Source organism: Microcebus murinus, chromosome 30, assembly GCF_040939455.1.
Source record: "Microcebus murinus isolate Inina chromosome 30, M.murinus_Inina_mat1.0, whole genome shotgun sequence".
Classification (NCBI taxonomy): Eukaryota; Metazoa; Chordata; class Mammalia; order Primates; family Cheirogaleidae; genus Microcebus; species Microcebus murinus.
Window position 1 is genome coordinate 9,529,364 of NC_134133.1, and position 27,273 is coordinate 9,556,636.

General features: G+C 61.2%; 12 non-coding genes across 12 annotated transcripts; all 12 read right to left on the reverse strand.

The window, feature by feature from the left end:
• Positions 1-1,790: 1,790 nt before the first annotated feature.
• Positions 1,791-1,909, reverse strand: LOC142865638 (5S ribosomal RNA). The gene has a single exon (XR_012915838.1). It is a non-coding gene; the product is annotated as a 5S ribosomal RNA (ribosomal RNA).
• A 2,111-nt stretch (positions 1,910-4,020) lies between these two features.
• On the reverse strand, positions 4,021-4,139 carry LOC142865649 (5S ribosomal RNA). The gene has a single exon (XR_012915849.1). It is a non-coding gene; the product is annotated as a 5S ribosomal RNA (ribosomal RNA).
• Positions 4,140-6,251: 2,112 nt separating this feature from the next.
• Positions 6,252-6,370, reverse strand: LOC142865660 (5S ribosomal RNA). The gene has a single exon (XR_012915860.1). It is a non-coding gene; the product is annotated as a 5S ribosomal RNA (ribosomal RNA).
• Positions 6,371-8,479: 2,109 nt separating this feature from the next.
• On the reverse strand, positions 8,480-8,598 carry LOC142865610 (5S ribosomal RNA). The gene has a single exon (XR_012915810.1). It is a non-coding gene; the product is annotated as a 5S ribosomal RNA (ribosomal RNA).
• A 2,112-nt stretch (positions 8,599-10,710) lies between these two features.
• Positions 10,711-10,829, reverse strand: LOC142865618 (5S ribosomal RNA). Its single transcript, XR_012915818.1, has one exon. It is a non-coding gene; the product is annotated as a 5S ribosomal RNA (ribosomal RNA).
• Positions 10,830-12,940: 2,111 nt separating this feature from the next.
• Positions 12,941-13,059, reverse strand: LOC142865619 (5S ribosomal RNA). Its single transcript, XR_012915819.1, has one exon. It is a non-coding gene; the product is annotated as a 5S ribosomal RNA (ribosomal RNA).
• Positions 13,060-15,170: 2,111 nt separating this feature from the next.
• Positions 15,171-15,289, reverse strand: LOC142865620 (5S ribosomal RNA). The gene has a single exon (XR_012915820.1). It is a non-coding gene; the product is annotated as a 5S ribosomal RNA (ribosomal RNA).
• Positions 15,290-17,400: 2,111 nt separating this feature from the next.
• On the reverse strand, positions 17,401-17,519 carry LOC142865621 (5S ribosomal RNA). Its single transcript, XR_012915821.1, has one exon. It is a non-coding gene; the product is annotated as a 5S ribosomal RNA (ribosomal RNA).
• A 2,114-nt stretch (positions 17,520-19,633) lies between these two features.
• LOC142865622 (5S ribosomal RNA) lies at positions 19,634-19,752 on the reverse strand. The gene has a single exon (XR_012915822.1). It is a non-coding gene; the product is annotated as a 5S ribosomal RNA (ribosomal RNA).
• Positions 19,753-21,864: 2,112 nt separating this feature from the next.
• Positions 21,865-21,983, reverse strand: LOC142865623 (5S ribosomal RNA). The gene has a single exon (XR_012915823.1). It is a non-coding gene; the product is annotated as a 5S ribosomal RNA (ribosomal RNA).
• A 2,110-nt stretch (positions 21,984-24,093) lies between these two features.
• On the reverse strand, positions 24,094-24,212 carry LOC142865624 (5S ribosomal RNA). The gene has a single exon (XR_012915824.1). It is a non-coding gene; the product is annotated as a 5S ribosomal RNA (ribosomal RNA).
• A 2,109-nt stretch (positions 24,213-26,321) lies between these two features.
• On the reverse strand, positions 26,322-26,440 carry LOC142865625 (5S ribosomal RNA). The gene has a single exon (XR_012915825.1). It is a non-coding gene; the product is annotated as a 5S ribosomal RNA (ribosomal RNA).
• Positions 26,441-27,273: the final 833 nt, after the last annotated feature.

Below are 27,273 nucleotides of genomic sequence, written 5' to 3' on the forward strand. Positions count from 1 at the left end.
CGCGCCGCTGCTGACTGCGCATGCGCGGGCGCTCGCCCTTTGAAGCCAGGGGCCGCCCTCCCCCACAACCCCTTTCAGCTGCGCCCCCGCCCTGCGTGTGGGCTGCCGCCTATCCGCCCGCCCGGGCCAGGGCTGGGGCACAGCGCATGGGGGAGGGGAGCGAGTGTAGGGGCGCCTCTCGGGACGTGTGCCATGCGTGGGGTGCGGTGGGGTGGTTTCGGGGGCGCTGAAGAAATCAGTCCCCTCCATCTCCTACCTCTGGAAAACCCCCAAGCCCTTGCAGAACTGCCGGCACCGCTACCGTGGGGGCCGGGACCCCACTCTGTGTCGTCCTGTGGCCCAGTCCAAGGGGCCTGGGCCTGGCCGGGGGTGGATTGGACCCCGACCACCCTGGGGTGTGGGCTTGCTAAAAATCGGCGATTAGATATTGGATTCGAGGTTCATTGAGGTCATTTCACTAAGGAATGCACCGTAAAGACTTTCCTAATACATTTGTGAGGGTGGCAACAGAGAGAGGATTTTCAAGCTGGCAGAATAGGCGAGGAAAGGCTGAGGAAATTCCCAAACCCAGGAAGGAAGACTTTCTCGAAATGGAAGACAGAAACGAGCAAACAGAAACACCGGTAGCCCGCCCGGATCAGAGTCTGCTCCTAAGAGAAAGTACCCTGAGCAGGTTCACCCGTGGGTCGCGAGCGGCATTCAGCAGAGCGAGGCCCGCACTCTATGCGAAAGACACCTGCGCTCGGGTGTCTGTGGCGGCACAATTCACAATTGCAAAGATGTGGAAGCGACCCGGTTGCCCATCGATCCATGAGTGGATTAATAAAATGTGGTGCCTGACAACCACGGAGTGCTATTCAGCTATGAGAGACAGCGGTGAGAGGGCACCTCTCGTGTTCTCCTGGCCGGAGCTGGAACCCGTCCCGGTAAGCCAAGTAAGTATCCCAAGAATGGACACGCGAGCACCACGTGCGCGCGCTCACCAGCAAATTGGCACGAACTGGTGGACACCTTATGGACATAGAGGAATCACCTTCATCCGGTGGGGGGAGCGGATGGGCATACACATCCATCAGGACTGGGGTGGGTGCGCACCAACTGGGGGATGGGCACGCTCCAAGCTCTGACTCGAGGGGGGAGGCGGGGAAAGGGCGATGTACCTGACCTTGACATTGGTACCCCCACAATACGCTGGAAAAACACGAGAGACAAATGAATAAGAAAACAGGGGCGAGGGGGGCACCGGCAATACATGCAGCCTTAATACTTGTACTCCCATAACCTGCTTGAAAAGAGAGAGAAAAGAAAATGCAATAATAGAGATAAGGGACATTTTTTAAAAAACTGAATCCGAAAAGAAGAGTAAAATGAGGCCTGTCCAGCAGGTCTGGGTGTGACTCCGGATCCCCCAACATGCGGTGCCACCACCAGAGATTCCTGCGTGTAGCCCATAGAACCCCAAAAGCAACGGGACGAGTTCCGGTCACATGCTCCCTCAAAATGACATCCTGGCCTTCTTCTGGAACTCCCTCCCCTCCCAGACTCTCAAGGTTTCCTCCAGCGTGTGGGTTCCCACAGAGCAGACCTTTGGTCTGAGACCTGACAGTCCAGGTGCCACGCCTGCTGCCGCGTGGCGGCGGTGTCGCTGCTCGGGACAAGAGGAGGCCCCACGGAGCAGGCTGGGGCGCCAGGCACCGTGACGGGGGCTGAGGGTGGGGGTGACTCCCGGGCCCGCCGCCGCCGCCGCCGCCGGGCTCCCAGAAGGGGGACAGAACAGAAAAAAAAAAAAAAGCCTACGGCACCCGGTATTCCCAGGCGGTCTCCCATCCAAGTACTAACCAGGCCCGACCCTGCTTAGCTTCCGAGATCAGACGAGATCGGGCGCGTTCAGGGTGGTGTGGCCGTAGACGGTGGAGGGCGCCCGTGCCCCGCTCAAGAAGCCGAGCCTCTCTGCGCTTCCCCGCGCCTCCTCCCGCCCCAGGCCCCGCGCCGAAGCTGACCCGCGCGTGGCCGGGACGGGCCTGTTAAGTTCTCTGGCCAGCCGGGTCCCGCGGGCTCCTCGGGACGGTGGTGCCGTGTGGGGCGGGGTGGGGGGCTGTCCACGCACGCACACACACACACACACACACACAAGATGCGCCTCCACTTGTGGACCCGCCAAGGTGGAGACGTTCCAGCCCCCCTCCTCTCCTGGCCTCGCCTCCCTCACCTACCCGCCCCCCACCCCCAGCGCGCCGCTGCTGACTGCGCATGCGCGGGCGCTCGCCCTTTGAAGCCAGGGGCCGCCCTCCCCCACAACCCCTTTCAGCTGCGCCCCCGCCCTGCGTGTGGGCTGCCGCCTATCCGCCCGCCCGGGCCAGGGCTGGGGCACAGCGCATGGGGGAGGGGAGCGAGTGTAGGGGCGCCTCTCGGGACGTGTGCCATGCGTGGGGTGCGGTGGGGTGGTTTCGGGGGCGCTGAAGAAATCAGTCCCCTCCATCTCCTACCTCTGGAAAACCCCCAAGCCCTTGCAGAACTGCCGGCACCGCTACCGTGGGGGCCGGGACCCCACTCTGTGTCGTCCTGTGGCCCAGTCCAAGGGGCCTGGGCCTGGCCGGGGGTGGATTGGACCCCGACCACCCTGGGGTGTGGGCTTGCTAAAAATCGGCGATTAGATATTGGATTCGAGGTTCATTGAGGTCATTTCACTAAGGAATGCACCGTAAAGACTTTCCTAATACATTTGTGAGGGTGGCAACAGAGAGAGGATTTTCAAGCTGGCAGAATAGGCGAGGAAAGGCTGAGGAAATTCCCAAACCCAGGAAGGAAGACTTTCTCGAAATGGAAGACAGAAACGAGCAAACAGAAACACCGGTAGCCCGCCCGGATCAGAGTCTGCTCCTAAGAGAAAGTACCCTGAGCAGGTTCACCCGTGGGTCGCGAGCGGCATTCAGCAGAGCGAGGCCCGCACTCTATGCGAAAGACACCTGCGCTCGGGTGTCTGTGGCGGCACAATTCACAATTGCAAAGATGTGGAAGCGACCCGGTTGCCCATCGATCCATGAGTGGATTAATAAAATGTGGTGCCTGACAACCACGGAGTGCTATTCAGCTATGAGAGACAGCGGTGAGAGGGCACCTCTCGTGTTCTCCTGGCCGGAGCTGGAACCCGTCCCGGTAAGCCAAGTAAGTATCCCAAGAATGGACACGCGAGCACCACGTGCGCGCGCTCACCAGCAAATTGGCACGAACTGGTGGACACCTTATGGACATAGAGGAATCACCTTCATCCGGTGGGGGGAGCGGATGGGCATACACATCCATCAGGACTGGGGTGGGTGCGCACCAACTGGGGGATGGGCACGCTCCAAGCTCTGACTCGAGGGGGGAGGCGGGGAAAGGGCGATGTACCTGACCTTGACATTGGTACCCCCACAATACGCTGGAAAAACACGAGAGACAAATGAATAAGAAAACAGGGGGGAGGGGGGCACCGGCAATACATGCAGCCTTAATACTTGTACTCCCATAACCTGCTTGAAAAGAGAGAGAAAAGAAAATGCAATAATAGAGATAAGGGACATTTTTTAAAAAACTGAATCCGAAAAGAAGAGTAAAATGAGGCCTGTCCAGCAGGTCTGGGTGTGACTCCGGATCCCCCAACATGCGGTGCCACCACCAGAGATTCCTGCGTGTAGCCCATAGAACCCCAAAAGCAACGGGACGAGTTCCGGTCACATGCTCCCTCAAAATGACATCCTGGCCTTCTTCTGGAACTCCCTCCCCTCCCAGACTCTCAAGGTTTCCTCCAGCGTGTGGGTTCCCACAGAGCAGACCTTTGGTCTGAGACCTGACAGTCCAGGTGCCACGGCTGCTGCCGCGTGGCGGCGGTGTCGCTGCTCGGGACAAGAGGAGGCCCCACGGAGCAGGCTGGGGCGCCAGGCACCGTGACGGGGGCTGAGGGTGGGGGTGACTCCCGGGCCCGCCGCCGCCGCCGCCGCCGGGCTCCCAGAAGGGGGACAGAACAGAAAAAAAAAAAAAAGCCTACGGCACCCGGTATTCCCAGGCGGTCTCCCATCCAAGTACTAACCAGGCCCGACCCTGCTTAGCTTCCGAGATCAGACGAGATCGGGCGCGTTCAGGGTGGTGTGGCCGTAGACGGTGGAGGGCGCCCGTGCCCCGCTCAAGAAGCCGAGCCTCTCTGCGCTTCCCCGCGCCTCCTCCCGCCCCAGGCCCCGCGCCGAAGCTGACCCGCGCGTGGCCGGGACGGGCCTGTTAAGTTCTCTGGCCAGCCGGGTCCCGCGGGCTCCTCGGGACGGTGGTGCCGTGTGGGGCGGGGTGGGGGGCTGTCCACGCACGCACACACACACACACACACACACAAGATGCGCCTCCACTTGTGGACCCGCCAAGGTGGAGACGTTCCAGCCCCCCTCCTCTCCTGGCCTCGCCTCCCTCACCTACCCGCCCCCCACCCCCAGCGCGCCGCTGCTGACTGCGCATGCGCGGGCGCTCGCCCTTTGAAGCCAGGGGCCGCCCTCCCCCACAACCCCTTTCAGCTGCGCCCCCGCCCTGCGTGTGGGCTGCCGCCTATCCGCCCGCCCGGGCCAGGGCTGGGGCACAGCGCATGGGGGAGGGGAGCGAGTGTAGGGGCGCCTCTCGGGACGTGTGCCATGCGTGGGGTGCGGTGGGGTGGTTTCGGGGGCGCTGAAGAAATCAGTCCCCTCCATCTCCTACCTCTGGAAAACCCCCAAGCCCTTGCAGAACTGCCGGCACCGCTACCGTGGGGGCCGGGACCCCACTCTGTGTCGTCCTGTGGCCCAGTCCAAGGGGCCTGGGCCTGGCCGGGGGTGGATTGGACCCCGACCACCCTGGGGTGTGGGCTTGCTAAAAATCGGCGATTAGATATTGGATTCGAGGTTCATTGAGGTCATTTCACTAAGGAATGCACCGTAAAGACTTTCCTAATACATTTGTGAGGGTGGCAACAGAGAGAGGATTTTCAAGCTGGCAGAATAGGCGAGGAAAGGCTGAGGAAATTCCCAAACCCAGGAAGGAAGACTTTCTCGAAATGGAAGACAGAAACGAGCAAACAGAAACACCGGTAGCCCGCCCGGATCAGAGTCTGCTCCTAAGAGAAAGTACCCTGAGCAGGTTCACCCGTGGGTCGCGAGCGGCATTCAGCAGAGCGAGGCCCGCACTCTATGCGAAAGACACCTGCGCTCGGGTGTCTGTGGCGGCACAATTCACAATTGCAAAGATGTGGAAGCGACCCGGTTGCCCATCGATCCATGAGTGGATTAATAAAATGTGGTGCCTGACAACCACGGAGTGCTATTCAGCTATGAGAGACAGCGGTGAGAGGGCACCTCTCGTGTTCTCCTGGCCGGAGCTGGAACCCGTCCCGGTAAGCCAAGTAAGTATCCCAAGAATGGACACGCGAGCACCACGTGCGCGCGCTCACCAGCAAATTGGCACGAACTGGTGGACACCTTATGGACATAGAGGAATCACCTTCATCCGGTGGGGGGAGCGGATGGGCATACACATCCATCAGGACTGGGGTGGGTGCGCACCAACTGGGGGATGGGCACGCTCCAAGCTCTGACTCGAGGGGGGAGGCGGGGAAAGGGCGATGTACCTGACCTTGACATTGGTACCCCCACAATACGCTGGAAAAACACGAGAGACAAATGAATAAGAAAACAGGGGGGAGGGGGGCACCGGCAATACATGCAGCCTTAATACTTGTACTCCCATAACCTGCTTGAAAAGAGAGAGAAAAGAAAATGCAATAATAGAGATAAGGGACATTTTTTAAAAAACTGAATCCGAAAAGAAGAGTAAAATGAGGCCTGTCCAGCAGGTCTGGGTGTGACTCCGGATCCCCCAACATGCGGTGCCACCACCAGAGATTCCTGCGTGTAGCCCATAGAACCCCAAAAGCAACGGGACGAGTTCTGGTCACATGCTCCCTCAAAATGACATCCTGGCCTTCTTCTGGAACTCCCTCCCCTCCCAGACTCTCAAGGTTTCCTCCAGCGTGTGGGTTCCCACAGAGCAGACCTTTGGTCTGAGACCTGACAGTCCAGGTGCCACGCCTGCTGCCGCGTGGCGGCGGTGTCGCTGCTCGGGACAAGAGGAGGCCCCACGGAGCAGGCTGGGGCGCCAGGCACCGTGACGGGGGCTGAGGGTGGGGGTGACTCCCGGGCCCGCCGCCGCCGCCGCCGCCGGGCTCCCAGAAGGGGGACAGAACAGAAAAAAAAAAAAAAAGCCTACGGCACCCGGTATTCCCAGGCGGTCTCCCATCCAAGTACTAACCAGGCCCGACCCTGCTTAGCTTCCGAGATCAGACGAGATCGGGCGCGTTCAGGGTGGTGTGGCCGTAGACGGTGGAGGGCGCCCGTGCCCCGCTCAAGAAGCCGAGCCTCTCTGCGCTTCCCCGCGCCTCCTCCCGCCCCAGGCCCCGCGCCGAAGCTGACCCGCGCGTGGCCGGGACGGGCCTGTTAAGTTCTCTGGCCAGCCGGGTCCCGCGGGCTCCTCGGGACGGTGGTGCCGTGTGGGGCGGGGTGGGGGGCTGTCCACGCACGCACACACACACACACACACACAAGATGCGCCTCCACTTGTGGACCCGCCAAGGTGGAGACGTTCCAGCCCCCCTCCTCTCCTGGCCTCGCCTCCCTCACCTACCCGCCCCCCACCCCCAGCGCGCCGCTGCTGACTGCGCATGCGCGGGCGCTCGCCCTTTGAAGCCAGGGGCCGCCCTCCCCCACAACCCCTTTCAGCTGCGCCCCCGCCCTGCGTGTGGGCTGCCGCCTATCCGCCCGCCCGGGCCAGGGCTGGGGCACAGCGCATGGGGGAGGGGAGCGAGTGTAGGGGCGCCTCTCGGGACGTGTGCCATGCGTGGGGTGCGGTGGGGTGGTTTCGGGGGCGCTGAAGAAATCAGTCCCCTCCATCTCCTACCTCTGGAAAACCCCCAAGCCCTTGCAGAACTGCCGGCACCGCTACCGTGGGGGCCGGGACCCCACTCTGTGTCGTCCTGTGGCCCAGTCCAAGGGGCCTGGGCCTGGCCGGGGGTGGATTGGACCCCGACCACCCTGGGGTGTGGGCTTGCTAAAAATCGGCGATTAGATATTGGATTCGAGGTTCATTGAGGTCATTTCACTAAGGAATGCACCGTAAAGACTTTCCTAATACATTTGTGAGGGTGGCAACAGAGAGAGGATTTTCAAGCTGGCAGAATAGGCGAGGAAAGGCTGAGGAAATTCCCAAACCCAGGAAGGAAGACTTTCTCGAAATGGAAGACAGAAACGAGCAAACAGAAACACCGGTAGCCCGCCCGGATCAGAGTCTGCTCCTAAGAGAAAGTACCCTGAGCAGGTTCACCCGTGGGTCGCGAGCGGCATTCAGCAGAGCGAGGCCCGCACTCTATGCGAAAGACACCTGCGCTCGGGTGTCTGTGGCGGCACAATTCACAATTGCAAAGATGTGGAAGCGACCCGGTTGCCCATCGATCCATGAGTGGATTAATAAAATGTGGTGCCTGACAACCACGGAGTGCTATTCAGCTATGAGAGACAGCGGTGAGAGGGCACCTCTCGTGTTCTCCTGGCCGGAGCTGGAACCCGTCCCGGTAAGCCAAGTAAGTATCCCAAGAATGGACACGCGAGCACCACGTGCGCGCGCTCACCAGCAAATTGGCACGAACTGGTGGACACCTTATGGACATAGAGGAATCACCTTCATCCGGTGGGGGGAGCGGATGGGCATACACATCCATCAGGACTGGGGTGGGTGCGCACCAACTGGGGGATGGGCACGCTCCAAGCTCTGACTCGAGGGGGGAGGCGGGGAAAGGGCGATGTACCTGACCTTGACATTGGTACCCCCACAATACGCTGGAAAAACACGAGAGACAAATGAATAAGAAAACAGGGGGGAGGGGGGCACCGGCAATACATGCAGCCTTAATACTTGTACTCCCATAACCTGCTTGAAAAGAGAGAGAAAAGAAAATGCAATAATAGAGATAAGGGACATTTTTTAAAAAACTGAATCCGAAAAGAAGAGTAAAATGAGGCCTGTCCAGCAGGTCTGGGTGTGACTCCGGATCCCCCAACATGCGGTGCCACCACCAGAGATTCCTGCGTGTAGCCCATAGAACCCCAAAAGCAACGGGACGAGTTCCGGTCACATGCTCCCTCAAAATGACATCCTGGCCTTCTTCTGGAACTCCCTCCCCTCCCAGACTCTCAAGGTTTCCTCCAGCGTGTGGGTTCCCACAGAGCAGACCTTTGGTCTGAGACCTGACAGTCCAGGTGCCACGGCTGCTGCCGCGTGGCGGCGGTGTCGCTGCTCGGGACAAGAGGAGGCCCCACGGAGCAGGCTGGGGCGCCAGGCACCGTGACGGGGGCTGAGGGTGGGGGTGACTCCCGGGCCCGCCGCCGCCGCCGCCGCCGGGCTCCCAGAAGGGGGACAGAACAGAAAAAAAAAAAAAAGCCTACGGCACCCGGTATTCCCAGGCGGTCTCCCATCCAAGTACTAACCAGGCCCGACCCTGCTTAGCTTCCGAGATCAGACGAGATCGGGCGCGTTCAGGGTGGTGTGGCCGTAGACGGTGGAGGGCGCCCGTGCCCCGCTCAAGAAGCCGAGCCTCTCTGCGCTTCCCCGCGCCTCCTCCCGCCCCAGGCCCCGCGCCGGCGCTGACCCGCGCGTGGCCGGGACGGGCCTGTTAAGTTCTCTGGCCAGCCGGGTCCCGCGGGCTCCTCGGGACGGTGGTGCCGTGTGGGGCGGGGTGGGGGGCTGTCCACGCACGCACACACACACACACACACACACAAGATGCGCCTCCACTTGTGGACCCGCCAAGGTGGAGACGTTCCAGCCCCCCTCCTCTCCTGGCCTCGCCTCCCTCACCTACCCGCCCCCCACCCCCAGCGCGCCGCTGCTGACTGCGCATGCGCGGGCGCTCGCCCTTTGAAGCCAGGGGCCGCCCTCCCCCACAACCCCTTTCAGCTGCGCCCCCGCCCTGCGTGTGGGCTGCCGCCTATCCGCCCGCCCGGGCCAGGGCTGGGGCACAGCGCATGGGGGAGGGGAGCGAGTGTAGGGGCGCCTCTCGGGACGTGTGCCATGCGTGGGGTGCGGTGGGGTGGTTTCGGGGGCGCTGAAGAAATCAGTCCCCTCCATCTCCTACCTCTGGAAAACCCCCAAGCCCTTGCAGAACTGCCGGCACCGCTACCGTGGGGGCCGGGACCCCACTCTGTGTCGTCCTGTGGCCCAGTCCAAGGGGCCTGGGCCTGGCCGGGGGTGGATTGGACCCCGACCACCCTGGGGTGTGGGCTTGCTAAAAATCGGCGATTAGATATTGGATTCGAGGTTCATTGAGGTCATTTCACTAAGGAATGCACCGTAAAGACTTTCCTAATACATTTGTGAGGGTGGCAACAGAGAGAGGATTTTCAAGCTGGCAGAATAGGCGAGGAAAGGCTGAGGAAATTCCCAAACCCAGGAAGGAAGACTTTCTCGAAATGGAAGACAGAAACGAGCAAACAGAAACACCGGTAGCCCGCCCGGATCAGAGTCTGCTCCTAAGAGAAAGTACCCTGAGCAGGTTCACCCGTGGGTCGCGAGCGGCATTCAGCAGAGCGAGGCCCGCACTCTATGCGAAAGACACCTGCGCTCGGGTGTCTGTGGCGGCACAATTCACAATTGCAAAGATGTGGAAGCGACCCGGTTGCCCATCGATCCATGAGTGGATTAATAAAATGTGGTGCCTGACAACCACGGAGTGCTATTCAGCTATGAGAGACAGCGGTGAGAGGGCACCTCTCGTGTTCTCCTGGCCGGAGCTGGAACCCGTCCCGGTAAGCCAAGTAAGTATCCCAAGAATGGACACGCGAGCACCACGTGCGCGCGCTCACCAGCAAATTGGCACGAACTGGTGGACACCTTATGGACATAGAGGAATCACCTTCATCCGGTGGGGGGAGCGGATGGGCATACACATCCATCAGGACTGGGGTGGGTGCGCACCAACTGGGGGATGGGCACGCTCCAAGCTCTGACTCGAGGGGGGAGGCGGGGAAAGGGCGATGTACCTGACCTTGACATTGGTACCCCCACAATACGCTGGAAAAACACGAGAGACAAATGAATAAGAAAACAGGGGGGAGGGGGGCACCGGCAATACATGCAGCCTTAATACTTGTACTCCCATAACCTGCTTGAAAAGAGAGAGAAAAGAAAATGCAATAATAGAGATAAGGGACATTTTTTAAAAAACTGAATCCGAAAAGAAGAGTAAAATGAGGCCTGTCCAGCAGGTCTGGGTGTGACTCCGGATCCCCCAACATGCGGTGCCACCACCAGAGATTCCTGCGTGTAGCCCATAGAACCCCAAAAGCAACGGGACGAGTTCTGGTCACATGCTCCCTCAAAATGACATCCTGGCCTTCTTCTGGAACTCCCTCCCCTCCCAGACTCTCAAGGTTTCCTCCAGCGTGTGGGTTCCCACAGAGCAGACCTTTGGTCTGAGACCTGACAGTCCAGGTGCCACGCCTGCTGCCGCGTGGCGGCGGTGTCGCTGCTCGGGACAAGAGGAGGCCCCACGGAGCAGGCTGGGGCGCCAGGCACCGTGACGGGGGCTGAGGGTGGGGGTGACTCCCGGGCCCGCCGCCGCCGCCGCCGCCGGGCTCCCAGAAGGGGGACAGAACAGAAAAAAAAAAAAAAAGCCTACGGCACCCGGTATTCCCAGGCGGTCTCCCATCCAAGTACTAACCAGGCCCGACCCTGCTTAGCTTCCGAGATCAGACGAGATCGGGCGCGTTCAGGGTGGTGTGGCCGTAGACGGTGGAGGGCGCCCGTGCCCCGCTCAAGAAGCCGAGCCTCTCTGCGCTTCCCCGCGCCTCCTCCCGCCCCAGGCCCCGCGCCGAAGCTGACCCGCGCGTGGCCGGGACGGGCCTGTTAAGTTCTCTGGCCAGCCGGGTCCCGCGGGCTCCTCGGGACGGTGGTGCCGTGTGGGGCGGGGTGGGGGGCTGTCCACGCACGCACACACACACACACACACACACAAGATGCGCCTCCACTTGTGGACCCGCCAAGGTGGAGACGTTCCAGCCCCCCTCCTCTCCTGGCCTCGCCTCCCTCACCTACCCGCCCCCCACCCCCAGCGCGCCGCTGCTGACTGCGCATGCGCGGGCGCTCGCCCTTTGAAGCCAGGGGCCGCCCTCCCCCACAACCCCTTTCAGCTGCGCCCCCGCCCTGCGTGTGGGCTGCCGCCTATCCGCCCGCCCGGGCCAGGGCTGGGGCACAGCGCATGGGGGAGGGGAGCGAGTGTAGGGGCGCCTCTCGGGACGTGTGCCATGCGTGGGGTGCGGTGGGGTGGTTTCGGGGGCGCTGAAGAAATCAGTCCCCTCCATCTCCTACCTCTGGAAAACCCCCAAGCCCTTGCAGAACTGCCGGCACCGCTACCGTGGGGGCCGGGACCCCACTCTGTGTCGTCCTGTGGCCCAGTCCAAGGGGCCTGGGCCTGGCCGGGGGTGGATTGGACCCCGACCACCCTGGGGTGTGGGCTTGCTAAAAATCGGCGATTAGATATTGGATTCGAGGTTCATTGAGGTCATTTCACTAAGGAATGCACCGTAAAGACTTTCCTAATACATTTGTGAGGGTGGCAACAGAGAGAGGATTTTCAAGCTGGCAGAATAGGCGAGGAAAGGCTGAGGAAATTCCCAAACCCAGGAAGGAAGACTTTCTCGAAATGGAAGACAGAAACGAGCAAACAGAAACACCGGTAGCCCGCCCGGATCAGAGTCTGCTCCTAAGAGAAAGTACCCTGAGCAGGTTCACCCGTGGGTCGCGAGCGGCATTCAGCAGAGCGAGGCCCGCACTCTATGCGAAAGACACCTGCGCTCGGGTGTCTGTGGCGGCACAATTCACAATTGCAAAGATGTGGAAGCGACCCGGTTGCCCATCGATCCATGAGTGGATTAATAAAATGTGGTGCCTGACAACCACGGAGTGCTATTCAGCTATGAGAGACAGCGGTGAGAGGGCACCTCTCGTGTTCTCCTGGCCGGAGCTGGAACCCGTCCCGGTAAGCCAAGTAAGTATCCCAAGAATGGACACGCGAGCACCACGTGCGCGCGCTCACCAGCAAATTGGCACGAACTGGTGGACACCTTATGGACATAGAGGAATCACCTTCATCCGGTGGGGGGAGCGGATGGGCATACACATCCATCAGGACTGGGGTGGGTGCGCACCAACTGGGGGATGGGCACGCTCCAAGCTCTGACTCGAGGGGGGAGGCGGGGAAAGGGCGATGTACCTGACCTTGACATTGGTACCCCCACAATACGCTGGAAAAACACGAGAGACAAATGAATAAGAAAACAGGGGGGAGGGGGGCACCGGCAATACATGCAGCCTTAATACTTGTACTCCCATAACCTGCTTGAAAAGAGAGAGAAAAGAAAATGCAATAATAGAGATAAGGGACATTTTTTAAAAAACTGAATCCGAAAAGAAGAGTAAAATGAGGCCTGTCCAGCAGGTCTGGGTGTGACTCCGGATCCCCCAACATGCGGTGCCACCACCAGAGATTCCTGCGTGTAGCCCATAGAACCCCAAAAGCAACGGGACGAGTTCTGGTCACATGCTCCCTCAAAATGACATCCTGGCCTTCTTCTGGAACTCCCTCCCCTCCCAGACTCTCAAGGTTTCCTCCAGCGTGTGGGTTCCCACAGAGCAGACCTTTGGTCTGAGACCTGACAGTCCAGGTGCCACGCCTGCTGCCGCGTGGCGGCGGTGTCGCTGCTCGGGACAAGAGGAGGCCCCACGGAGCAGGCTGGGGCGCCAGGCACCGTGACGGGGGCTGAGGGTGGGGGTGACTCCCGGGCCCGCCGCCGCCGCCGCCGCCGGGCTCCCAGAAGGGGGACAGAACAGAAAAAAAAAAAAAAGCCTACGGCACCCGGTATTCCCAGGCGGTCTCCCATCCAAGTACTAACCAGGCCCGACCCTGCTTAGCTTCCGAGATCAGACGAGATCGGGCGCGTTCAGGGTGGTGTGGCCGTAGACGGTGGAGGGCGCCCGTGCCCCGCTCAAGAAGCCGAGCCTCTCTGCGCTTCCCCGCGCCTCCTCCCGCCCCAGGCCCCGCGCCGAAGCTGACCCGCGCGTGGCCGGGACGGGCCTGTTAAGTTCTCTGGCCAGCCGGGTCCCGCGGGCTCCTCGGGACGGTGGTGCCGTGTGGGGCGGGGTGGGGGGCTGTCCACGCACGCACACACACACACACACACACACAAGATGCGCCTCCACTTGTGGACCCGCCAAGGTGGAGACGTTCCAGCCCCCCTCCTCTCCTGGCCTCGCCTCCCTCACCTACACGCCCCCCACCCCCAGCGCGCCGCTGCTGACTGCGCATGCGCGGGCGCTCGCCCTTTGAAGCCAGGGGCCGCCCTCCCCCACAACCCCTTTCAGCTGCGCCCCCGCCCTGCGTGTGGGCTGCCGCCTATCCGCCCGCCCGGGCCAGGGCTGGGGCACAGCGCATGGGGGAGGGGAGCGAGTGTAGGGGCGCCTCTCGGGACGTGTGCCATGCGTGGGGTGCGGTGGGGTGGTTTCGGGGGCGCTGAAGAAATCAGTCCCCTCCATCTCCTACCTCTGGAAAACCCCCAAGCCCTTGCAGAACTGCCGGCACCGCTACCGTGGGGGCCGGGACCCCACTCTGTGTCGTCCTGTGGCCCAGTCCAAGGGGCCTGGGCCTGGCCGGGGGTGGATTGGACCCCGACCACCCTGGGGTGTGGGCTTGCTAAAAATCGGCGATTAGATATTGGATTCGAGGTTCATTGAGGTCATTTCACTAAGGAATGCACCGTAAAGACTTTCCTAATACATTTGTGAGGGTGGCAACAGAGAGAGGATTTTCAAGCTGGCAGAATAGGCGAGGAAAGGCTGAGGAAATTCCCAAACCCAGGAAGGAAGACTTTCTCGAAATGGAAGACAGAAACGAGCAAACAGAAACACCGGTAGCCCGCCCGGATCAGAGTCTGCTCCTAAGAGAAAGTACCCTGAGCAGGTTCACCCGTGGGTCGCGAGCGGCATTCAGCAGAGCGAGGCCCGCACTCTATGCGAAAGACACCTGCGCTCGGGTGTCTGTGGCGGCACAATTCACAATTGCAAAGATGTGGAAGCGACCCGGTTGCCCATCGATCCATGAGTGGATTAATAAAATGTGGTGCCTGACAACCACGGAGTGCTATTCAGCTATGAGAGACAGCGGTGAGAGGGCACCTCTCGTGTTCTCCTGGCCGGAGCTGGAACCCGTCCCGGTAAGCCAAGTAAGTATCCCAAGAATGGACACGCGAGCACCACGTGCGCGCGCTCACCAGCAAATTGGCACGAACTGGTGGACACCTTATGGACATAGAGGAATCACCTTCATCCGGTGGGGGGAGCGGATGGGCATACACATCCATCAGGACTGGGGTGGGTGCGCACCAACTGGGGGATGGGCACGCTCCAAGCTCTGACTCGAGGGGGGAGGCGGGGAAAGGGCGATGTACCTGACCTTGACATTGGTACCCCCACAATACGCTGGAAAAACACGAGAGACAAATGAATAAGAAAACAGGGGGGAGGGGGGCACCGGCAATACATGCAGCCTTAATACTTGTACTCCCATAACCTGCTTGAAAAGAGAGAGAAAAGAAAATGCAATAATAGAGATAAGGGACATTTTTTAAAAAACTGAATCCGAAAAGAAGAGTAAAATGAGGCCTGTCCAGCAGGTCTGGGTGTGACTCCGGATCCCCCAACATGCGGTGCCACCACCAGAGATTCCTGCGTGTAGCCCATAGAACCCCAAAAGCAACGGGACGAGTTCCGGTCACATGCTCCCTCAAAATGACATCCTGGCCTTCTTCTGGAACTCCCTCCCCTCCCAGACTCTCAAGGTTTCCTCCAGCGTGTGGGTTCCCACAGAGCAGACCTTTGGTCTGAGACCTGACAGTCCAGGTGCCACGGCTGCTGCCGCGTGGCGGCGGTGTCGCTGCTCGGGACAAGAGGAGGCCCCACGGAGCAGGCTGGGGCGCCAGGCACCGTGACGGGGGCTGAGGGTGGGGGTGACTCCCGGGCCCGCCGCCGCCGCCGCCGCCGGGCTCCCAGAAGGGGGACAGAACAGAAAAAAAAAAAAAAGCCTACGGCACCCGGTATTCCCAGGCGGTCTCCCATCCAAGTACTAACCAGGCCCGACCCTGCTTAGCTTCCGAGATCAGACGAGATCGGGCGCGTTCAGGGTGGTGTGGCCGTAGACGGTGGAGGGCGCCCGTGCCCCGCTCAAGAAGCCGAGCCTCTCTGCGCTTCCCCGCGCCTCCTCCCGCCCCAGGCCCCGCGCCGAAGCTGACCCGCGCGTGGCCGGGACGGGCCTGTTAAGTTCTCTGGCCAGCCGGGTCCCGCGGGCTCCTCGGGACGGTGGTGCCGTGTGGGGCGGGGTGGGGGGCTGTCCACGCACGCACACACACACACACACACACACAAGATGCGCCTCCACTTGTGGACCCGCCAAGGTGGAGACGTTCCAGCCCCCCTCCTCTCCTGGCCTCGCCTCCCTCACCTACACGCCCCCCACCCCCAGCGCGCCGCTGCTGACTGCGCATGCGCGGGCGCTCGCCCTTTGAAGCCAGGGGCCGCCCTCCCCCACAACCCCTTTCAGCTGCGCCCCCGCCCTGCGTGTGGGCTGCCGCCTATCCGCCCGCCCGGGCCAGGGCTGGGGCACAGCGCATGGGGGAGGGGAGCGAGTGTAGGGGCGCCTCTCGGGACGTGTGCCATGCGTGGGGTGCGGTGGGGTGGTTTCGGGGGCGCTGAAGAAATCAGTCCCCTCCATCTCCTACCTCTGGAAAACCCCCAAGCCCTTGCAGAACTGCCGGCACCGCTACCGTGGGGGCCGGGACCCCACTCTGTGTCGTCCTGTGGCCCAGTCCAAGGGGCCTGGGCCTGGCCGGGGGTGGATTGGACCCCGACCACCCTGGGGTGTGGGCTTGCTAAAAATCGGCGATTAGATATTGGATTCGAGGTTCATTGAGGTCATTTCACTAAGGAATGCACCGTAAAGACTTTCCTAATACATTTGTGAGGGTGGCAACAGAGAGAGGATTTTCAAGCTGGCAGAATAGGCGAGGAAAGGCTGAGGAAATTCCCAAACCCAGGAAGGAAGACTTTCTCGAAATGGAAGACAGAAACGAGCAAACAGAAACACCGGTAGCCCGCCCGGATCAGAGTCTGCTCCTAAGAGAAAGTACCCTGAGCAGGTTCACCCGTGGGTCGCGAGCGGCATTCAGCAGAGCGAGGCCCGCACTCTATGCGAAAGACACCTGCGCTCGGGTGTCTGTGGCGGCACAATTCACAATTGCAAAGATGTGGAAGCGACCCGGTTGCCCATCGATCCATGAGTGGATTAATAAAATGTGGTGCCTGACAACCACGGAGTGCTATTCAGCTATGAGAGACAGCGGTGAGAGGGCACCTCTCGTGTTCTCCTGGCCGGAGCTGGAACCCGTCCCGGTAAGCCAAGTAAGTATCCCAAGAATGGACACGCGAGCACCACGTGCGCGCGCTCACCAGCAAATTGGCACGAACTGGTGGACACCTTATGGACATAGAGGAATCACCTTCATCCGGTGGGGGGAGCGGATGGGCATACACATCCATCAGGACTGGGGTGGGTGCGCACCAACTGGGGGATGGGCACGCTCCAAGCTCTGACTCGAGGGGGGAGGCGGGGAAAGGGCGATGTACCTGACCTTGACATTGGTACCCCCACAATACGCTGGAAAAACACGAGAGACAAATGAATAAGAAAACAGGGGGGAGGGGGGCACCGGCAATACATGCAGCCTTAATACTTGTACTCCCATAACCTGCTTGAAAAGAGAGAGAAAAGAAAATGCAATAATAGAGATAAGGGACATTTTTTAAAAAACTGAATCCGAAAAGAAGAGTAAAATGAGGCCTGTCCAGCAGGTCTGGGTGTGACTCCGGATCCCCCAACATGCGGTGCCACCACCAGAGATTCCTGCGTGTAGCCCATAGAACCCCAAAAGCAACGGGACGAGTTCTGGTCACATGCTCTCTCAAAATGACATCCTGGCCTTCTTCTGGAACTCCCTCCCCTCCCAGACTCTCAAGGTTTCCTCCAGCGTGTGGGTTCCCACAGAGCAGACCTTTGGTCTGAGACCTGACAGTCCAGGTGCCACGCCTGCTGCCGCGTGGCGGCGGTGTCGCTGCTCGGGACAAGAGGAGGCCCCACGGAGCAGGCTGGGGCGCCAGGCACCGTGACGGGGGCTGAGGGTGGGGGTGACTCCCGGGCCCGCCGCCGCCGCCGCCGCCGGGCTCCCAGAAGGGGGACAGAACAGAAAAAAAAAAAAAAGCCTACGGCACCCGGTATTCCCAGGCGGTCTCCCATCCAAGTACTAACCAGGCCCGACCCTGCTTAGCTTCCGAGATCAGACGAGATCGGGCGCGTTCAGGGTGGTGTGGCCGTAGACGGTGGAGGGCGCCCGTGCCCCGCTCAAGAAGCCGAGCCTCTCTGCGCTTCCCCGCGCCTCCTCCCGCCCCAGGCCCCGCGCCGAAGCTGACCCGCGCGTGGCCGGGACGGGCCTGTTAAGTTCTCTGGCCAGCCGGGTCCCGCGGGCTCCTCGGGACGGTGGTGCCGTGTGGGGCGGGGTGGGGGGCTGTCCACGCACGCACACACACACACACACACACACAAGATGCGCCTCCACTTGTGGACCCGCCAAGGTGGAGACGTTCCAGCCCCCCTCCTCTCCTGGCCTCGCCTCCCTCACCTACACGCCCCCCACCCCCAGCGCGCCGCTGCTGACTGCGCATGCGCGGGCGCTCGCCCTTTGAAGCCAGGGGCCGCCCTCCCCCACAACCCCTTTCAGCTGCGCCCCCGCCCTGCGTGTGGGCTGCCGCCTATCCGCCCGCCCGGGCCAGGGCTGGGGCACAGCGCATGGGGGAGGGGAGCGAGTGTAGGGGCGCCTCTCGGGACGTGTGCCATGCGTGGGGTGCGGTGGGGTGGTTTCGGGGGCGCTGAAGAAATCAGTCCCCTCCATCTCCTACCTCTGGAAAACCCCCAAGCCCTTGCAGAACTGCCGGCACCGCTACCGTGGGGGCCGGGACCCCACTCTGTGTCGTCCTGTGGCCCAGTCCAAGGGGCCTGGGCCTGGCCGGGGGTGGATTGGACCCCGACCACCCTGGGGTGTGGGCTTGCTAAAAATCGGCGATTAGATATTGGATTCGAGGTTCATTGAGGTCATTTCACTAAGGAATGCACCGTAAAGACTTTCCTAATACATTTGTGAGGGTGGCAACAGAGAGAGGATTTTCAAGCTGGCAGAATAGGCGAGGAAAGGCTGAGGAAATTCCCAAACCCAGGAAGGAAGACTTTCTCGAAATGGAAGACAGAAACGAGCAAACAGAAACACCGGTAGCCCGCCCGGATCAGAGTCTGCTCCTAAGAGAAAGTACCCTGAGCAGGTTCACCCGTGGGTCGCGAGCGGCATTCAGCAGAGCGAGGCCCGCACTCTATGCGAAAGACACCTGCGCTCGGGTGTCTGTGGCGGCACAATTCACAATTGCAAAGATGTGGAAGCGACCCGGTTGCCCATCGATCCATGAGTGGATTAATAAAATGTGGTGCCTGACAACCACGGAGTGCTATTCAGCTATGAGAGACAGCGGTGAGAGGGCACCTCTCGTGTTCTCCTGGCCGGAGCTGGAACCCGTCCCGGTAAGCCAAGTAAGTATCCCAAGAATGGACACGCGAGCACCACGTGCGCGCGCTCACCAGCAAATTGGCACGAACTGGTGGACACCTTATGGACATAGAGGAATCACCTTCATCCGGTGGGGGGAGCGGATGGGCATACACATCCATCAGGACTGGGGTGGGTGCGCACCAACTGGGGGATGGGCACGCTCCAAGCTCTGACTCGAGGGGGGAGGCGGGGAAAGGGCGATGTACCTGACCTTGACATTGGTACCCCCACAATACGCTGGAAAAACACGAGAGACAAATGAATAAGAAAACAGGGGGGAGGGGGGCACCGGCAATACATGCAGCCTTAATACTTGTACTCCCATAACCTGCTTGAAAAGAGAGAGAAAAGAAAATGCAATAATAGAGATAAGGGACATTTTTTAAAAAACTGAATCCGAAAAGAAGAGTAAAATGAGGCCTGTCCAGCAGGTCTGGGTGTGACTCCGGATCCCCCAACATGCGGTGCCACCACCAGAGATTCCTGCGTGTAGCCCATAGAACCCCAAAAGCAACGGGACGAGTTCTGGTCACATGCTCCCTCAAAATGACATCCTGGCCTTCTTCTGGAACTCCCTCCCCTCCCAGACTCTCAAGGTTTCCTCCAGCGTGTGGGTTCCCACAGAGCAGACCTTTGGTCTGAGACCTGACAGTCCAGGTGCCACGCCTGCTGCCGCGTGGCGGCGGTGTCGCTGCTCGGGACAAGAGGAGGCCCCACGGAGCAGGCTGGGGCGCCAGGCACCGTGACGGGGGCTGAGGGTGGGGGTGACTCCCGGGCCCGCCGCCGCCGCCGCCGCCGCCGGGCTCCCAGAAGGGGGACAGAACAGAAAAAAAAAAAAAAGCCTACGGCACCCGGTATTCCCAGGCGGTCTCCCATCCAAGTACTAACCAGGCCCGACCCTGCTTAGCTTCCGAGATCAGACGAGATCGGGCGCGTTCAGGGTGGTGTGGCCGTAGACGGTGGAGGGCGCCCGTGCCCCGCTCAAGAAGCCGAGCCTCTCTGCGCTTCCCCGCGCCTCCTCCCGCCCCAGGCCCCGCGCCGAAGCTGACCCGCGCGTGGCCGGGACGGGCCTGTTAAGTTCTCTGGCCAGCCGGGTCCCGCGGGCTCCTCGGGACGGTGGTGCCGTGTGGGGCGGGGTGGGGGGCTGTCCACGCACGCACACACACACACACACACACACAAGATGCGCCTCCACTTGTGGACCCGCCAAGGTGGAGACGTTCCAGCCCCCCTCCTCTCCTGGCCTCGCCTCCCTCACCTACACGCCCCCCACCCCCAGCGCGCCGCTGCTGACTGCGCATGCGCGGGCGCTCGCCCTTTGAAGCCAGGGGCCGCCCTCCCCCACAACCCCTTTCAGCTGCGCCCCCGCCCTGCGTGTGGGCTGCCGCCTATCCGCCCGCCCGGGCCAGGGCTGGGGCACAGCGCATGGGGGAGGGGAGCGAGTGTAGGGGCGCCTCTCGGGACGTGTGCCATGCGTGGGGTGCGGTGGGGTGGTTTCGGGGGCGCTGAAGAAATCAGTCCCCTCCATCTCCTACCTCTGGAAAACCCCCAAGCCCTTGCAGAACTGCCGGCACCGCTACCGTGGGGGCCGGGACCCCACTCTGTGTCGTCCTGTGGCCCAGTCCAAGGGGCCTGGGCCTGGCCGGGGGTGGATTGGACCCCGACCACCCTGGGGTGTGGGCTTGCTAAAAATCGGCGATTAGATATTGGATTCGAGGTTCATTGAGGTCATTTCACTAAGGAATGCACCGTAAAGACTTTCCTAATACATTTGTGAGGGTGGCAACAGAGAGAGGATTTTCAAGCTGGCAGAATAGGCGAGGAAAGGCTGAGGAAATTCCCAAACCCAGGAAGGAAGACTTTCTCGAAATGGAAGACAGAAACGAGCAAACAGAAACACCGGTAGCCCGCCCGGATCAGAGTCTGCTCCTAAGAGAAAGTACCCTGAGCAGGTTCACCCGTGGGTCGCGAGCGGCATTCAGCAGAGCGAGGCCCGCACTCTATGCGAAAGACACCTGCGCTCGGGTGTCTGTGGCGGCACAATTCACAATTGCAAAGATGTGGAAGCGACCCGGTTGCCCATCGATCCATGAGTGGATTAATAAAATGTGGTGCCTGACAACCACGGAGTGCTATTCAGCTATGAGAGACAGCGGTGAGAGGGCACCTCTCGTGTTCTCCTGGCCGGAGCTGGAACCCGTCCCGGTAAGCCAAGTAAGTATCCCAAGAATGGACACGCGAGCACCACGTGCGCGCGCTCACCAGCAAATTGGCACGAACTGGTGGACACCTTATGGACATAGAGGAATCACCTTCATCCGGTGGGGGGAGCGGATGGGCATACACATCCATCAGGACTGGGGTGGGTGCGCACCAACTGGGGGATGGGCACGCTCCAAGCTCTGACTCGAGGGGGGAGGCGGGGAAAGGGCGATGTACCTGACCTTGACATTGGTACCCCCACAATACGCTGGAAAAACACGAGAGACAAATGAATAAGAAAACAGGGGGGAGGGGGGCACCGGCAATACATGCAGCCTTAATACTTGTACTCCCATAACCTGCTTGAAAAGAGAGAGAAAAGAAAATGCAATAATAGAGATAAGGGACATTTTTTAAAAAACTGAATCCGAAAAGAAGAGTAAAATGAGGCCTGTCCAGCAGGTCTGGGTGTGACTCCGGATCCCCCAACATGCGGTGCCACCACCAGAGATTCCTGCGTGTAGCCCATAGAACCCCAAAAGCAACGGGACGAGTTCTGGTCACATGCTCCCTCAAAATGACATCCTGGCCTTCTTCTGGAACTCCCTCCCCTCCCAGACTCTCAAGGTTTCCTCCAGCGTGTGGGTTCCCACAGAGCAGACCTTTGGTCTGAGACCTGACAGTCCAGGTGCCACGCCTGCTGCCGCGTGGCGGCGGTGTCGCTGCTCGGGACAAGAGGAGGCCCCACGGAGCAGGCTGGGGCGCCAGGCACCGTGACGGGGGCTGAGGGTGGGGGTGACTCCCGGGCCCGCCGCCGCCGCCGCCGCCGGGCTCCCAGAAGGGGGACAGAACAGAAAAAAAAAAAAAAAGCCTACGGCACCCGGTATTCCCAGGCGGTCTCCCATCCAAGTACTAACCAGGCCCGACCCTGCTTAGCTTCCGAGATCAGACGAGATCGGGCGCGTTCAGGGTGGTGTGGCCGTAGACGGTGGAGGGCGCCCGTGCCCCGCTCAAGAAGCCGAGCCTCTCTGCGCTTCCCCGCGCCTCCTCCCGCCCCAGGCCCCGCGCCGAAGCTGACCCGCGCGTGGCCGGGACGGGCCTGTTAAGTTCTCTGGCCAGCCGGGTCCCGCGGGCTCCTCGGGACGGTGGTGCCGTGTGGGGCGGGGTGGGGGGCTGTCCACGCACGCACACACACACACACACACACAAGATGCGCCTCCACTTGTGGACCCGCCAAGGTGGAGACGTTCCAGCCCCCCTCCTCTCCTGGCCTCGCCTCCCTCACCTACCCGCCCCCCACCCCCAGCGCGCCGCTGCTGACTGCGCATGCGCGGGCGCTCGCCCTTTGAAGCCAGGGGCCGCCCTCCCCCACAACCCCTTTCAGCTGCGCCCCCGCCCTGCGTGTGGGCTGCCGCCTATCCGCCCGCCCGGGCCAGGGCTGGGGCACAGCGCATGGGGGAGGGGAGCGAGTGTAGGGGCGCCTCTCGGGACGTGTGCCATGCGTGGGGTGCGGTGGGGTGGTTTCGGGGGCGCTGAAGAAATCAGTCCCCTCCATCTCCTACCTCTGGAAAACCCCCAAGCCCTTGCAGAACTGCCGGCACCGCTACCGTGGGGGCCGGGACCCCACTCTGTGTCGTCCTGTGGCCCAGTCCAAGGGGCCTGGGCCTGGCCGGGGGTGGATTGGACCCCGACCACCCTGGGGTGTGGGCTTGCTAAAAATCGGCGATTAGATATTGGATTCGAGGTTCATTGAGGTCATTTCACTAAGGAATGCACCGTAAAGACTTTCCTAATACATTTGTGAGGGTGGCAACAGAGAGAGGATTTTCAAGCTGGCAGAATAGGCGAGGAAAGGCTGAGGAAATTCCCAAACCCAGGAAGGAAGACTTTCTCGAAATGGAAGACAGAAACGAGCAAACAGAAACACCGGTAGCCCGCCCGGATCAGAGTCTGCTCCTAAGAGAAAGTACCCTGAGCAGGTTCACCCGTGGGTCGCGAGCGGCATTCAGCAGAGCGAGGCCCGCACTCTATGCGAAAGACACCTGCGCTCGGGTGTCTGTGGCGGCACAATTCACAATTGCAAAGATGTGGAAGCGACCCGGTTGCCCATCGATCCATGAGTGGATTAATAAAATGTGGTGCCTGACAACCACGGAGTGCTATTCAGCTATGAGAGACAGCGGTGAGAGGGCACCTCTCGTGTTCTCCTGGCCGGAGCTGGAACCCGTCCCGGTAAGCCAAGTAAGTATCCCAAGAATGGACACGCGAGCACCACGTGCGCGCGCTCACCAGCAAATTGGCACGAACTGGTGGACACCTTATGGACATAGAGGAATCACCTTCATCCGGTGGGGGGAGCGGATGGGCATACACATCCATCAGGACTGGGGTGGGTGCGCACCAACTGGGGGATGGGCACGCTCCAAGCTCTGACTCGAGGGGGGAGGCGGGGAAAGGGCGATGTACCTGACCTTGACATTGGTACCCCCACAATACGCTGGAAAAACACGAGAGACAAATGAATAAGAAAACAGGGGGGAGGGGGGCACCGGCAATACATGCAGCCTTAATACTTGTACTCCCATAACCTGCTTGAAAAGAGAGAGAAAAGAAAATGCAATAATAGAGATAAGGGACATTTTTTAAAAAACTGAATCCGAAAAGAAGAGTAAAATGAGGCCTGTCCAGCAGGTCTGGGTGTGACTCCGGATCCCCCAACATGCGGTGCCACCACCAGAGATTCCTGCGTGTAGCCCATAGAACCCCAAAAGCAACGGGACGAGTTCTGGTCACATGCTCCCTCAAAATGACATCCTGGCCTTCTTCTGGAACTCCCTCCCCTCCCAGACTCTCAAGGTTTCCTCCAGCGTGTGGGTTCCCACAGAGCAGACCTTTGGTCTGAGACCTGACAGTCCAGGTGCCACGCCTGCTGCCGCGTGGCGGCGGTGTCGCTGCTCGGGACAAGAGGAGGCCCCACGGAGCAGGCTGGGGCGCCAGGCACCGTGACGGGGGCTGAGGGTGGGGGTGACTCCCGGGCCCGCCGCCGCCGCCGCCGCCGGGCTCCCAGAAGGGGGACAGAACAGAAAAAAAAAAAAAAAGCCTACGGCACCCGGTATTCCCAGGCGGTCTCCCATCCAAGTACTAACCAGGCCCGACCCTGCTTAGCTTCCGAGATCAGACGAGATCGGGCGCGTTCAGGGTGGTGTGGCCGTAGACGGTGGAGGGCGCCCGTGCCCCGCTCAAGAAGCCGAGCCTCTCTGCGCTTCCCCGCGCCTCCTCCCGCCCCAGGCCCCGCGCCGAAGCTGACCCGCGCGTGGCCGGGACGGGCCTGTTAAGTTCTCTGGCCAGCCGGGTCCCGCGGGCTCCTCGGGACGGTGGTGCCGTGTGGGGCGGGGTGGGGGGCTGTCCACGCACGCACACACACACACACACACACAAGATGCGCCTCCACTTGTGGACCCGCCAAGGTGGAGACGTTCCAGCCCCCCTCCTCTCCTGGCCTCGCCTCCCTCACCTACCCGCCCCCCACCCCCAGCGCGCCGCTGCTGACTGCGCATGCGCGGGCGCTCGCCCTTTGAAGCCAGGGGCCGCCCTCCCCCACAACCCCTTTCAGCTGCGCCCCCGCCCTGCGTGTGGGCTGCCGCCTATCCGCCCGCCCGGGCCAGGGCTGGGGCACAGCGCATGGGGGAGGGGAGCGAGTGTAGGGGCGCCTCTCGGGACGTGTGCCATGCGTGGGGTGCGGTGGGGTGGTTTCGGGGGCGCTGAAGAAATCAGTCCCCTCCATCTCCTACCTCTGGAAAACCCCCAAGCCCTTGCAGAACTGCCGGCACCGCTACCGTGGGGGCCGGGACCCCACTCTGTGTCGTCCTGTGGCCCAGTCCAAGGGGCCTGGGCCTGGCCGGGGGTGGATTGGACCCCGACCACCCTGGGGTGTGGGCTTGCTAAAAATCGGCGATTAGATATTGGATTCGAGGTTCATTGAGGTCATTTCACTAAGGAATGCACCGTAAAGACTTTCCTAATACATTTGTGAGGGTGGCAACAGAGAGAGGATTTTCAAGCTGGCAGAATAGGCGAGGAAAGGCTGAGGAAATTCCCAAACCCAGGAAGGAAGACTTTCTCGAAATGGAAGACAGAAACGAGCAAACAGAAACACCGGTAGCCCGCCCGGATCAGAGTCTGCTCCTAAGAGAAAGTACCCTGAGCAGGTTCACCCGTGGGTCGCGAGCGGCATTCAGCAGAGCGAGGCCCGCACTCTATGCGAAAGACACCTGCGCTCGGGTGTCTGTGGCGGCACAATTCACAATTGCAAAGATGTGGAAGCGACCCGGTTGCCCATCGATCCATGAGTGGATTAATAAAATGTGGTGCCTGACAACCACGGAGTGCTATTCAGCTATGAGAGACAGCGGTGAGAGGGCACCTCTCGTGTTCTCCTGGCCGGAGCTGGAACCCGTCCCGGTAAGCCAAGTAAGTATCCCAAGAATGGACACGCGAGCACCACGTGCGCGCGCTCACCAGCAAATTGGCACGAACTGGTGGACACCTTATGGACATAGAGGAATCACCTTCATCCGGTGGGGGGAGCGGATGGGCATACACATCCATCAGGACTGGGGTGGGTGCGCACCAACTGGGGGATGGGCACGCTCCAAGCTCTGACTCGAGGGGGGAGGCGGGGAAAGGGCGATGTACCTGACCTTGACATTGGTACCCCCACAATACGCTGGAAAAACACGAGAGACAAATGAATAAGAAAACAGGGGGGAGGGGGGCACCGGCAATACATGCAGCCTTAATACTTGTACTCCCATAACCTGCTTGAAAAGAGAGAGAAAAGAAAATGCAATAATAGAGATAAGGGACATTTTTTAAAAAACTGAATCCGAAAAGAAGAGTAAAATGAGGCCTGTCCAGCAGGTCTGGGTGTGACTCCGGATCCCCCAACATGCGGTGCCACCACCAGAGATTCCTGCGTGTAGCCCATAGAACCCCAAAAGCAACGGGACGAGTTCTGGTCACATGCTCCCTCAAAATGACATCCTGGCCTTCTTCTGGAACTCCCTCCCCTCCCAGACTCTCAAGGTTTCCTCCAGCGTGTGGGTTCCCACAGAGCAGACCTTTGGTCTGAGACCTGACAGTCCAGGTGCCACGCCTGCTGCCGCGTGGCGGCGGTGTCGCTGCTCGGGACAAGAGGAGGCCCCACGGAGCAGGCTGGGGCGCCAGGCACCGTGACGGGGGCTGAGGGTGGGGGTGACTCCCGGGCCCGCCGCCGCCGCCGCCGCCGGGCTCCCAGAAGGGGGACAGAACAGAAAAAAAAAAAAAAGCCTACGGCACCCGGTATTCCCAGGCGGTCTCCCATCCAAGTACTAACCAGGCCCGACCCTGCTTAGCTTCCGAGATCAGACGAGATCGGGCGCGTTCAGGGTGGTGTGGCCGTAGACGGTGGAGGGCGCCCGTGCCCCGCTCAAGAAGCCGAGCCTCTCTGCGCTTCCCCGCGCCTCCTCCCGCCCCAGGCCCCGCGCCGAAGCTGACCCGCGCGTGGCCGGGACGGGCCTGTTAAGTTCTCTGGCCAGCCGGGTCCCGCGGGCTCCTCGGGACGGTGGTGCCGTGTGGGGCGGGGTGGGGGGCTGTCCACGCACGCACACACACACACACACACACACAAGATGCGCCTCCACTTGTGGACCCGCCAAGGTGGAGACGTTCCAGCCCCCCTCCTCTCCTGGCCTCGCCTCCCTCACCTACACGCCCCCCACCCCCAGCGCGCCGCTGCTGACTGCGCATGCGCGGGCGCTCGCCCTTTGAAGCCAGGGGCCGCCCTCCCCCACAACCCCTTTCAGCTGCGCCCCCGCCCTGCGTGTGGGCTGCCGCCTATCCGCCCGCCCGGGCCAGGGCTGGGGCACAGCGCATGGGGGAGGGGAGCGAGTGTAGGGGCGCCTCTCGGGACGTGTGCCATGCGTGGGGTGCGGTGGGGTGGTTTCGGGGGCGCTGAAGAAATCAGTCCCCTCCATCTCCTACCTCTGGAAAACCCCCAAGCCCTTGCAGAACTGCCGGCACCGCTACCGTGGGGGCCGGGACCCCACTCTGTGTCGTCCTGTGGCCCAGTCCAAGGGGCCTGGGCCTGGCCGGGGGTGGATTGGACCCCGACCACCCTGGGGTGTGGGCTTGCTAAAAATCGGCGATTAGATATTGGATTCGAGGTTCATTGAGGTCATTTCACTAAGGAATGCACCGTAAAGACTTTCCTAATACATTTGTGAGGGTGGCAACAGAG